At 42.4% G+C, this 10,565-nt stretch overlaps 1 long non-coding RNA gene across 2 annotated transcripts; it reads right to left on the reverse strand.

The window, feature by feature from the left end:
* Positions 1-433: 433 nt before the first annotated feature.
* On the reverse strand, positions 434-10,253 carry LOC308584201. Of its 2 annotated transcripts, none has more exons than XR_014006627.1 (3): positions 10,168-10,253; positions 2,863-3,724; positions 434-2,248 (listed from the first exon to the last, which is right to left on the reverse strand). It is a non-coding gene; the product is annotated as an uncharacterized lncRNA (long non-coding RNA). The 2 variants fall into 2 exon arrangements; XR_014006628.1 differs by having other exon boundaries at positions 10,132-10,234.
* Between the last annotated feature and the right edge of the window lie 312 nt (positions 10,254-10,565).

Genomic DNA, 10,565 nt, shown 5'->3' on the forward strand with positions numbered 1-10,565 from the left:
TTAAAATAGTTTTCTATGGCGGGTCTCTAGGTCACATGACTGAGCTGATGGGTATAAGATTCAGCCTAAGTCCCCCTCTCTAGTTCTGTCCCCTCCGCTTAACAAAGGAATAGTTTGATGTAAACTGGTGTTCAAATAGTATTAGCAGCAACACAAAATATTATGTAAAGAAGCTTACAAATGTTGCCTATTTTTGAAACTGACTTTATTTTATATTTTGAAATCTTGTCTTTAGCATCTCTTTTCATTGGTTTATTTAATGTATATTTTATGTAACCTGCTTAGAGGTTCTGATGACTGAGTGGAATATAAATCCTGTTGGATGAATAGCCAGTAAATAATATGTAGTTTACTATATTTTGTTGCTTGCCCATGCAGACACATTCTGTTGTTCACAGCGACTGTGGTGAAATAACTGAGACAGGCACCAGAGTTGGGAGAAATCAGGTCAGATCTTTATTGACTACAGGAGGAAAGCAGGTTTGGCATGGCAGCAGAACGCAGATCCAGTTCTTCATTCCAACAGCCTTTGCTGTTGCAATGGCACTCCATTGTTGGTGGTAAGGGCCGAACCCCTTCCTGTGGAGACAACCTGTGTTGAGCCCTGGAATGGTGCAAACCAAGCATCCAGGGCCTCATTGGACATCCAGGGTGAGAGATCCAAGTTGGGCAGAGGCCCTAACCCAAGCTTAGAGTGTGCCGTAGCCAATACTCCACCCCCAACCTCTCATGGGGTCTCCCTTTCTGTGCTGATCCTGCAGGAACATACAAAATTCCAAGACTGACTAACATAAATAAGCCATATGCTACTGAGGGGAAGGCTGGGAAAGCCCCCAACCCAGGAGCCAATTAAGGTTGGAAGGGGGGTGGGAAATAATTTTTGGCCCTGTCAGCCAGTGACTTCCCCAGTGAGGCTTAACACCAACAATGAGCATCTCACAAGGAGCAAATGGGTGAGGGATTTTAAGGTCTTGGCTCCTCCTATCTCCCTGCAATATCCCACGAGATAATTGTCATCCCATGAGATCCCACAAAATCTCACCAGGAGAGATGTGATTTCGTCTGCCCCCACTACCTGAGCCCTGCACCACTGGGCAAAGTCAACGTGTGTGCAGGTTGTGTCCAGATCAAGGCATTCTGAAGCTAACTTAGACTTCATAAAGGATAGTGCACATTCTACTCCTATGAGGTAAAAGAATATGCAGGTGACCAGTGGCAAAAAGGACTGGGCAAATCTAATGGGAGAAGAAATGAGGCTAAGTGCCTCTCTCTATGATTTCTGCTGTATTTGTGTCGTTCTATCATGTTTTATTATGTTATCATTATTTATTGTTTGTAAGCCACTTTGGGCAAAGAAATGCAATCAGTCAAGCAATCCTATAACTTTCACATGAAGTGATCGCTTGCATTTGGAAGGCAAGTGACATAATTTCGGAAGGTTAAACATTTAAAATCTGCCCTCACTTGCAAAATATATAATAAATCATCGTTGTAGTACAGAAGTTAAAGCAGAATAATGTTCTCCACTAAGACAGGGATGAACAACTTGTGGCATTCTAGATGTTATCGGAGCCTAGGAAGAACTTCGCAAGCAACTAGTCAGCTGATTATCAGGGGGTTGAGAAGCGCTGCCGAAAGGGCAGTGAAAGCTTTCTCTGCAAAGAAAGAAAGAAAGAAAGAAAGAAAGAAAGAAAGAGCCCTTTTATTTGTTTTTTTTAAAGCACGTGTCTTTCTTTCTTTCTTTCTTTCTTTCTTTCTTTCTTTCTTTCTTTCTGGTGTAGAGATTAAGAGCGGTAGACTAGAAATCTGGTGAACTGGGTTCACATCCCCGTTCCTCCACATGCAGCTGCTGGGTGAACCTGGGCTAGTCACACTTCTCTGAAGTCTCTCAGCCTCACTCACCTCACAGAGTGTTTTTTGAGGGGGAGGAAGGGAAAAGGAGATTGTGAGCTGCTTTGTGACTCCTTAGGGTAGTGATAAAGTAGGATATCAAATACAAACCCTTCCTTCCTTCCTTCCTTCCTTCCGATGGTAATTCATAACTCAAAACAATGGGGGAGATGCTTTAGCTACAAACTATTTTATCTGAAGTGGGGGAAATCTAGTTTTAGGAGCTCTTTTGGATTTCTCCACAAACTCCTCACTTTTATGAGAATTATGCCTCTGCAGATACATCAGGGAGGCTGTCTCTAACTAACAATTTGATTGATGCTTAAGGGGAGCCTCATGGAAGTTGTGCTTCCAAAACCTGTCAGTGTTGGGCATAGTGGACCAATCGGTGTTAAAGAAGGATAGAACTTTTTTTATGTATGCTACCGCAGCAGCAAGAATTCTCATTGCAAAGCATTGGAAGACACAAGATCTACCCACCCTGGAAGACAGGCAGATGCAACTAATAGACTATATGGAGATGGCGGAAATGACTGGCAGAATCCGAGACCAGGGAGAAGAGCTGGTGGAGGAAGATTGGACGAAATTTAAAATTTATTTGCAGAAACTGTAAAATTTTTGAATGTTGAGGACATTGAAATGAACCATAGGGGTTCCAGCAACAAGCTAAAATGTATGATTTGGATAAATAACAGATAAATTAATAGGACATGATTTTGCTGAACTAATTTTCAAAAGGGATACAAGAACGGTAGATGTGAGGAAGTCAGGAAAATAAGTTAATTGAAGATGAGAAACTAAGAAAAAGGGAATTTTTTGTTTTTTCTGTACATGTGCTCTCTTTTTTCTTTTTTTGTGCTCAATGTTTGTGTTATTGTATTTGTAATTCTGTATTCTTTTTTGTTTTTGTATCTTTTTGAAATTTTCTTATTGTTAAAACTTAATAAAATATTTATTAAAAAAAAACACAACCTGTCAGTGTTGGCTCTCTGATCAAAGTTAAGGATGTGGGCTACATTGTGGATTCTAAATCATTTTACTTGGTGAATTCTGGGTCATTTTCTCCATCCAAATAGTTGATTTCTCATAAGCGGCTGTCGGTGCACATGATTAATCGTTATCCATAAACTCTAGTTTCTTTTAATGTAGAAATACGCTCTTGCAGTTGCATCCATGAATTCAATATACTTTCTCAGTACCAGGTGCCTGAGAATGGAGGGCGTCCAACCAGTGTGAGCTGCTTTCACTGCCTCAACAGATTTTGCAACATTTACATCTGGGAAGATCAAAGTGCTAGGATGATCCATCAACGACTTCGTGGTCTGGGCGAGCTTCTCCGTTTGTTGCCAAAAATAGGTATGTGGTTCGGTGGCATACAAATGTTGATGCAAATATTTCAGAAAGGTACTAAATATATAAAGTCCCCTGGAAAGGCGTCTCAGGCAGACTTCCCTTTTGAATTCAGGGGGGAAGCATTCTTCTACGTCATCAATGTCTGGAAGGTGGAGACTCATCCGAGGGAGATCCTCCCAGACAGTTTCACATGTGCCCAGCTCCTCACACACATCTTGGTTCAAACTGTTGGCTTTCAGTTTGAGCCAGATAGCCACAGCCTGGGATTGTTCTGCTGTTGCAAAAGCAACAGGCCAAACCTCTGTGCAAATGAAAAGCATGGCTGCAGTGGCAGTGCAAAACCTGAATCCAAGTAGAGCATTCATGGCCTTTTCTTCTTGCTTTTTTCTTCCGTATATCCCTCTTGAGAAGTGAAGACCTTGAGGCCTTGATCGGCTGGATGTGGCAATTCCTGGATCTGAGGCAGGGGTTTCAAGAGCACCTGATGCGAATTGCATGGATAAAAGTAGAACAGCAGTGAATTCAAAAGCAAAACGAAACAGAATAAACGCAGAAACTGTAACAGTTCCAGCAGAGGTTAAGTACATTTCTCAGGGAAGTTCTTTTTCTGGCGACAGAAACACCAACGAAGTGGGTAGCATTCATTTATAAATAATTTCCTCGGTCATTAGAGCACGATCTAATGGGTCATGGGTTCTCTTCTGATAGGACTAGATCTCTTCTGATTCTACAATTCTATGGTTCCCCCCTCCCCCCAAGGTAACACTTGTGGAAGCAAAGCAATTCTTAACTAAACTCCCCGATGGTGAGTGGCACAGCCTTTAACAACAGAGAAAGAAAGGGACAAGAATTTCCAAACACTGTGTTTTCAGGGAATCCTTTAAATGCTGATTCACTGGCGGAATGAACAAACTGTGCCAGCTGGATCTTGCCATTACTTTATCCAAACTGTGTGCTTTACCTTGGAGAACGCAATCTATGCCTGCTATTGTGTATTCAAGGAGAAATCTTTCAAGGAAGCTTCTCGTCTTCTGATTAGGGCCTCTTTGTTTATTGCCAGGAAAGCTTTTGAGGAATCACACAGTTAGGAAGCCAATGTTGCTTCCCCCTAGCCCCAAAATGCAGGTTACCAGCTACGTATATTATTTTTCTTAAAGGTAAAGGTAAAGGGACCATTAGGTCCAGTCCATTAGGTCTTGACCATTAGGTCCAGTCGTGGCCGACTCTGGGGTTGCGGCGCTCATCTCGCTTTACTGGCCGAGGGAGCCGGCGTACAGCTTCCAGGTCATATGGCCAACATGACTAAGCCGCTTCGAGCGAACCAGAGCAGCGCACAGAAATGGTGTTTACTTTCCCACCGGAGCGGTACCTATTTATCTACTTGCATTTTGAAGTGCTTTCGAAATGCTAGGTTGGCAGGAGCTGTGACCAAACAACTGGAGCTCACCCCGTCGCGAGGATTCGAACTGCCGACCTTCTGATTGGCAAGTCCTGGGCTCTGTGGTTTAACCCACAGTGCCACCCACGTGCCATTATTTTTCTTAGTCCTCCAATAAAGAAGGTATTGACAAAGGAACTTGGCATCCTCCTGAAGGCAAGCAAAGGCCCATTTGATCTTTTTCCTCACAATGGCCGGCCAGAGGACACAGGATGTCCCACAACCCACAACAGGCCCTTTGTCTGTTGGGAAAAGGACCAGAGTTGTCTGAAGAGGGTCCAGGTTTCAATACATAAATTTATTTAGATTATTATGTAACTTTTCAAAATGATGACTATTATCCACCGGATCTTTATTATTCGATCCACTCCAATACCTTTTGGAACTTTTCTTCTTCTTCTTTAAAATAGTTTGGATTGATTTTGAATTATTTATCATTTTTTAATTGGAAAGAAATTTAGAACATAAGACACAAGAGCATTATTGCCTCTGACTTTAAAAGACCCTGGTGAGCCACAAGTATTATTAGGTTCACCTATTTTTCTAAGTTTCATGTTTTTCTATGTAACATTTATTATGCTAACTTTATGTTACGCACTTGTTTATTAAAAGGAATACTGTCTTGTTAGCAAACATATATTTTAAACTAAGCTTGTTCTCAGAAAGGCGTTCCTAGAATAAAGATATTTATGGTAGTCTAATTGTAGTTTAAATGCACCTTTGGTGCAATTTCCCTTCATTTTATCTGTCCTGATCCTGAATTTTCCCAGTTTCAGCTTCATACTATGATCCTATCCACCTTCTCCACCTTTTGCATCATGTGAGTGCATACATTGTGCAGGGTGACACCTGAAATTAACGCTGTTGAACTTTCAAAGTTTAATTCACCGCATAAAGCACTGTGTAATAATATGTTTCTTCCTTGCCGTGGAGCATTAATCAATGAAGAATTGAATGGGATACTTGCCGCTTCCTCCTGCTCTCTGATAGACCCTCAAGGGCAGAAGAGAGGATGAGTTGAATAGGCTCATAAGAAGTTGGCCAACCAAGGGTGAGTGAAAGGAGAAGAATAGTGTCTTGTTGAGTTTCTTTGCTCCCACCCTCCTGAAACGGAAAATATCAGTCTCCTTCCATCTCATGCAACCTGAGAGAGCATACTCACAATCCCAAAATGAAAGAGAAGGAGGTCTCAGATGGTCAGTGGCTGTTTACCTGAGAGAGCATACTCACAATCCCAAAATGAAAGAGAAGGAGGTCTCAGATGGTCAGTGGCTGTTTACCTGAGAGAGCATACTCACAATCCCAAAATGAAAGAGAAGGAGGTCTCAGATGGTCAGTGGCTGTTTACCAAAGAGGTACCTGGAAGTTTCTGTTCCTTCTGCTTGGCTTTCCTTTTTATCTGCTTATCAGTTCCTTTAACTGTACTGGTCCCATCCTACTCCCACCATTTTTCTTTTAAGTGAGTCCAACTATAATAATGTCTGGAACAGTCCCATCCTGTGCCTTCCTGATTTGTCCCTTGACACACACTATATACCTCGTGTCTCATGCAAATAGCTCAGACCACGATGCACAAAAAAGGAACCATGATCTTTCATCTTTACTTAAATGATCATAACTCTTGACTTTGGCTTTTTAAATCTTTGCCCCCAACACCCACAAAGAGGATTCATGAGGCAAAGCATTGGTAAATGAATTATATTTATTAATACACCTAATGGAAGATCCATAGAAAAAATTATGCGAAACCTGAAAGTGCAGGCAGATGAGGATATTATCTGATTTGGTAGGAAAATATCCCTTCAGTCTTCTGGACATGTAACATTCTGTGCTGTATTATGTGACTGCTCAGCAAAGGACTGGAAGAAAATTACTACATAGTTGCCAAATGAGCCTTGGGTATGCGAACCCAACACACACACACACACGGCTGGATTTAGGTTTAATGAGGCCCTAAGCTACTGATGGGATGCAGGTGGCGCTGTGGGTTAAACCACAGAGCCTAGGACTTGCCGATCAGAAGGTTGGTGGTTCGAATCCCTGCGACGGGGTGAGCTCCCGTTGTTCGATCCCTGCTCCTGCCAACCTAGCAGTTTGAAAGCATGTCAAAGTGCAAGTAGATAAATAGGTACCGCTCCGGTGGGAAGGTAAACAGCGTTTCCGTGCGCTGCTCTGGTTTGCCAGAAGCGGCTTAGTCATGCTGGCCACATCACCTGGAAGCTGTACGCCGGCTCCCTCAGCCCATAGAGTGAGATGAGCACCGCAACCCCAGAGTCGGTCACGACTGGACCTAATGGTCAGGGGTCCCTTTACCTTTACCTTTAAGCTACTGAAGGTAATGGGGCCCTTTATATGTCCAGCTGTCCTTTGCCAACAACAAATTGTCACTGTTTTTGTGTGTTGAATGTATGCTATATGGTAATTTATGAACCTAATAGGTATCTAAAGCCATTTGCACATATCAAAATATGTATTTTAATATTAGATAACTGGTACAACAGCTTGACCTACATTCAGCTGTGCTGCACTGAGCTGCATGCTACATGTTGCCCTGTAACCAGTCCATTCAGAATGTAGGCATCCTATATATAGAAATGAGCAAACCAGTGATATTTTAAGGAGGAGGCTAGCAGGTGGGGCCCATTACTTACATCATAGGAGCGTACACAACACAAAACACTGTTGCTGTATGTAGGTTTTATTTTATTTGTTTTTTATCTTATATTTTGAAAATGTACATCCAGTTTTTCCCCCTTCAAAAAATTTTTGGGCCCCCAATGGAGTGGGGCCCTAAGCTATAGCTTGTTTAGCTACATCTGGCATTGTTCATGTATGAGTCTCCCGTGTTCATCTAAATGAACATGAGAAGTCTAAAGCTTACTCTCCAGCATACAAGACCCTCCATGCAGAAAACGGGGGAAGGAAGGGTACCTAAAATGTACCCTTCACTGAATGATGCTTCAGTGTGTCTAATGTTTATTTTCTTAACTTTCTGACCTGCCTGCATGAAATGCTGCTAGAGGTTATGAGCTCCCGTTAGTTTGCCTCATTCCCCCAGGAAAAAAGAGAGCTCAAGATGATAGTCATTTATATGATTTATTCCATTTGTATCCCACCCTGACTCTCTTTGTGGTTGTCTGCCTAGGGGCTTTGTGCCATTGGTGAAGTTTACACTGAAATATTTAGTGATGGACCCCAAGCCATGAACTCTGTTTATTGCCTCAAATGAAAGGTTATCAGTTTGGGTCAAAAAGCTGTGTGCAAACCCTCTGTGAGGTGAGAGAGGCTGAGAGACTTCAGAGAAGTCTGACTAGCCCAAGGTCACCCAGCAGCTGCATGTGGAGGAGCGGGGAAGCGAACCCGGTTCACCAGATTACGAGTCCACCGCTCTTAACCACCACACCACGCTGGCGCCCCACAATGATGTTTGTTTGTTCAGTTTCTGCCTTCCGGAGTTCACTGCATTAGAAACAACACCTCAATCCACACATACATTGGAAAAGTAAACCTGGTTGATATGGCTTTCAAGTGGTCTTTTTGCTTTCCAACATTTCTGGAATGTTTGCAAGAAACTTTAATTAGCAGTGAGACATATATGATCAGCAACGGAGAACCTGGCCAATGGCTTAAAGTCACTGGTGGAGAATCCTTTGACTGAGCATTCAAGATCTAGATGTTAAGCAATCTGTTTCTAAAATGCTAGCAAACCATAGCAGAACCTCATACTACGAAATTATATTTTGCAAGTGGGAAGAGCCCACCTGCCCCTGCCCCAAATCTCTCTCTCTCTCTCTCTCTCTCTCTCTCTCTCTCTCTCTCTCTGTGTGTGTGTGTGTGTGTGTAAACTACTATTTAGCCCTGTATTGGGATGTTTTTAATGTTTGACATTTTATTATTATTTTTATATTTTGGTGGAAGCTGCCCCGATAGGCTGGGGGGGGGGGGACTCAGCCAGATGGGCAGGGTATAAATAGTAAAACTATTATTATTATTTAATTAAGGTTAGTTTGACCTGCCAGGTTGATTCAACATGGTGTCGGTTGTCCAAATGTAGACAAAGGCTATCTCCTCCACCTCAGGGATCCTCGTGTCAAATTTAGTAAAGGTAAAGGGACCCCTGACCATTAGGTCCAGTCATGACCAACTCTGGGGTTGCGGTGCTCATCTCGCTTTATTGGCCGAGGGAGCCGGTGTACAGCTTCCGGGTCATGTGGCCAGCATGACTAAGCTGCTTCTGGCGAACCAGAGCAGCACACGAAAACGCCATTTACCTTCCCGCTAGAGCGGTACGTATTTATCTACTTGCACTTTGATGTACTTTCGAACTGCTAGGTTGGCAGGAGCAGGGACCAAACAACGGGAGCTCACCCCGTCGCGGGGATTCGAACCGCTGACCTTCCGATCGGCAAGTCCTAGGTTTAACCCACAGCGCCACCTGCGTCCCGAAGGCATTCTAACAGCAGTTAAATATATTAGTCAGGGATAATAAATAATATATTTTTCTGGCTCTTCAGGGAGTATGTAGCCATCATGACCATCGTCAAAGCTACTGTTAGATAAAGCATCTGTCTCAGGTGGTGCATTCAGTATGGGGAAGGCTCTGTCTCAGATAGCAGAATGATGATGGTTGTTATTTATTATTATTTATTATTTATACCCCACCCATCTAGCCGGGCCTTCCAAGCCACTCTGAGCGGCTTCCAACAGGATATTAAAAACACAACAAAACATCACACATTAAGAACTTCCGTAAACAGGGCTGCCTTCAGATGTCTTCTAAAAGTCAGATTGCTGTTTGTTTCCTTGACATCTGGTGGAAGGGCGTTCCACAGGGTGGGCACCACTACCAAGAAGGCCCTCTGCCATTCAGCTGCAAATCTCAGGGTGGTTTTGAGCCACCTCTAATTATAGTTAGTAGCCATTTATTGAATTATCTACCACTAGTATGAATAATAATAATAATAGTAGTAGTAATAATAATAATTTATTACTTATACCCCACCCATCTGGCTGGGCCTCCCCAGCCATTCTGGACAGCTTCCAACAAGATATTAAGAACACATAAAACAACAAACATTAAAAACTGCCTTCAGATGTCTTCTAAAAGTCAGATAGTTGTTTATTTCCTTGACATCTGGTGGGAGGGTGTTCCACAGGGCGGGCGCCACCACCAAGAAGGCCCACTGCTATCAATAAATCTTGCATGACAAACTTTCCTTCACACCTGGGACTTGGGGTTATTAGTTGCCTCAAAGCTAAGGTTGTGCCAAATGAATCCGCCAAGCCTAGTGAAATGGAACTCACATTGCTTCACAGATGAAAGCTTGCAGAAACTCATACAAGGTGCTAAGCCATAACCTTTAAAACACAAAGCTTTGACTGGTTTAGGATTAATTGGAAAGTATTGCTATTATTGACTGTATCTTTAATAGGTATAAAATGATACTCACTTCCAACTAATACCACCTGAGAGAGAACATACCCACAATCTCAAAATGAAAGGTTTCTGATGGTCATAAAAGGTGTTTTCAGCTTTGTCAAATAAGAATCTGGAAGTCTCTGCTGAGTTTTCTTTTTATATGCTTCTTCATTCATTCATTCATTCATTCATTCATTTATACTGTTTCATCCCACACCCACCATTTTTCTTTTAACTGAATCCAACTTTAAACATTTCAGGAACATTTCAAGCCTTCTTGACTTGTTCCTTGACACACCTCATATATCTGACACCTGGCATCTCCAGCAAACGTTACAGACCTTGATGTAAAAATATTCCATCTTTACTTATCTTATCAGCGCTCGTTAATGTGGTTCAGCTTAATTTTTGCCCCCAGACCCACAAAGACGATTCATGAGGCAACGCATTGGTGAATAAGGTTTT

The sequence above is a fragment of the Podarcis bocagei genome (genome assembly GCF_964188305.1).
Source record: "Podarcis bocagei genome assembly, chromosome: 3".
Lineage (NCBI taxonomy): Eukaryota > Metazoa > Chordata > Lepidosauria > Squamata > Lacertidae > Podarcis > Podarcis bocagei.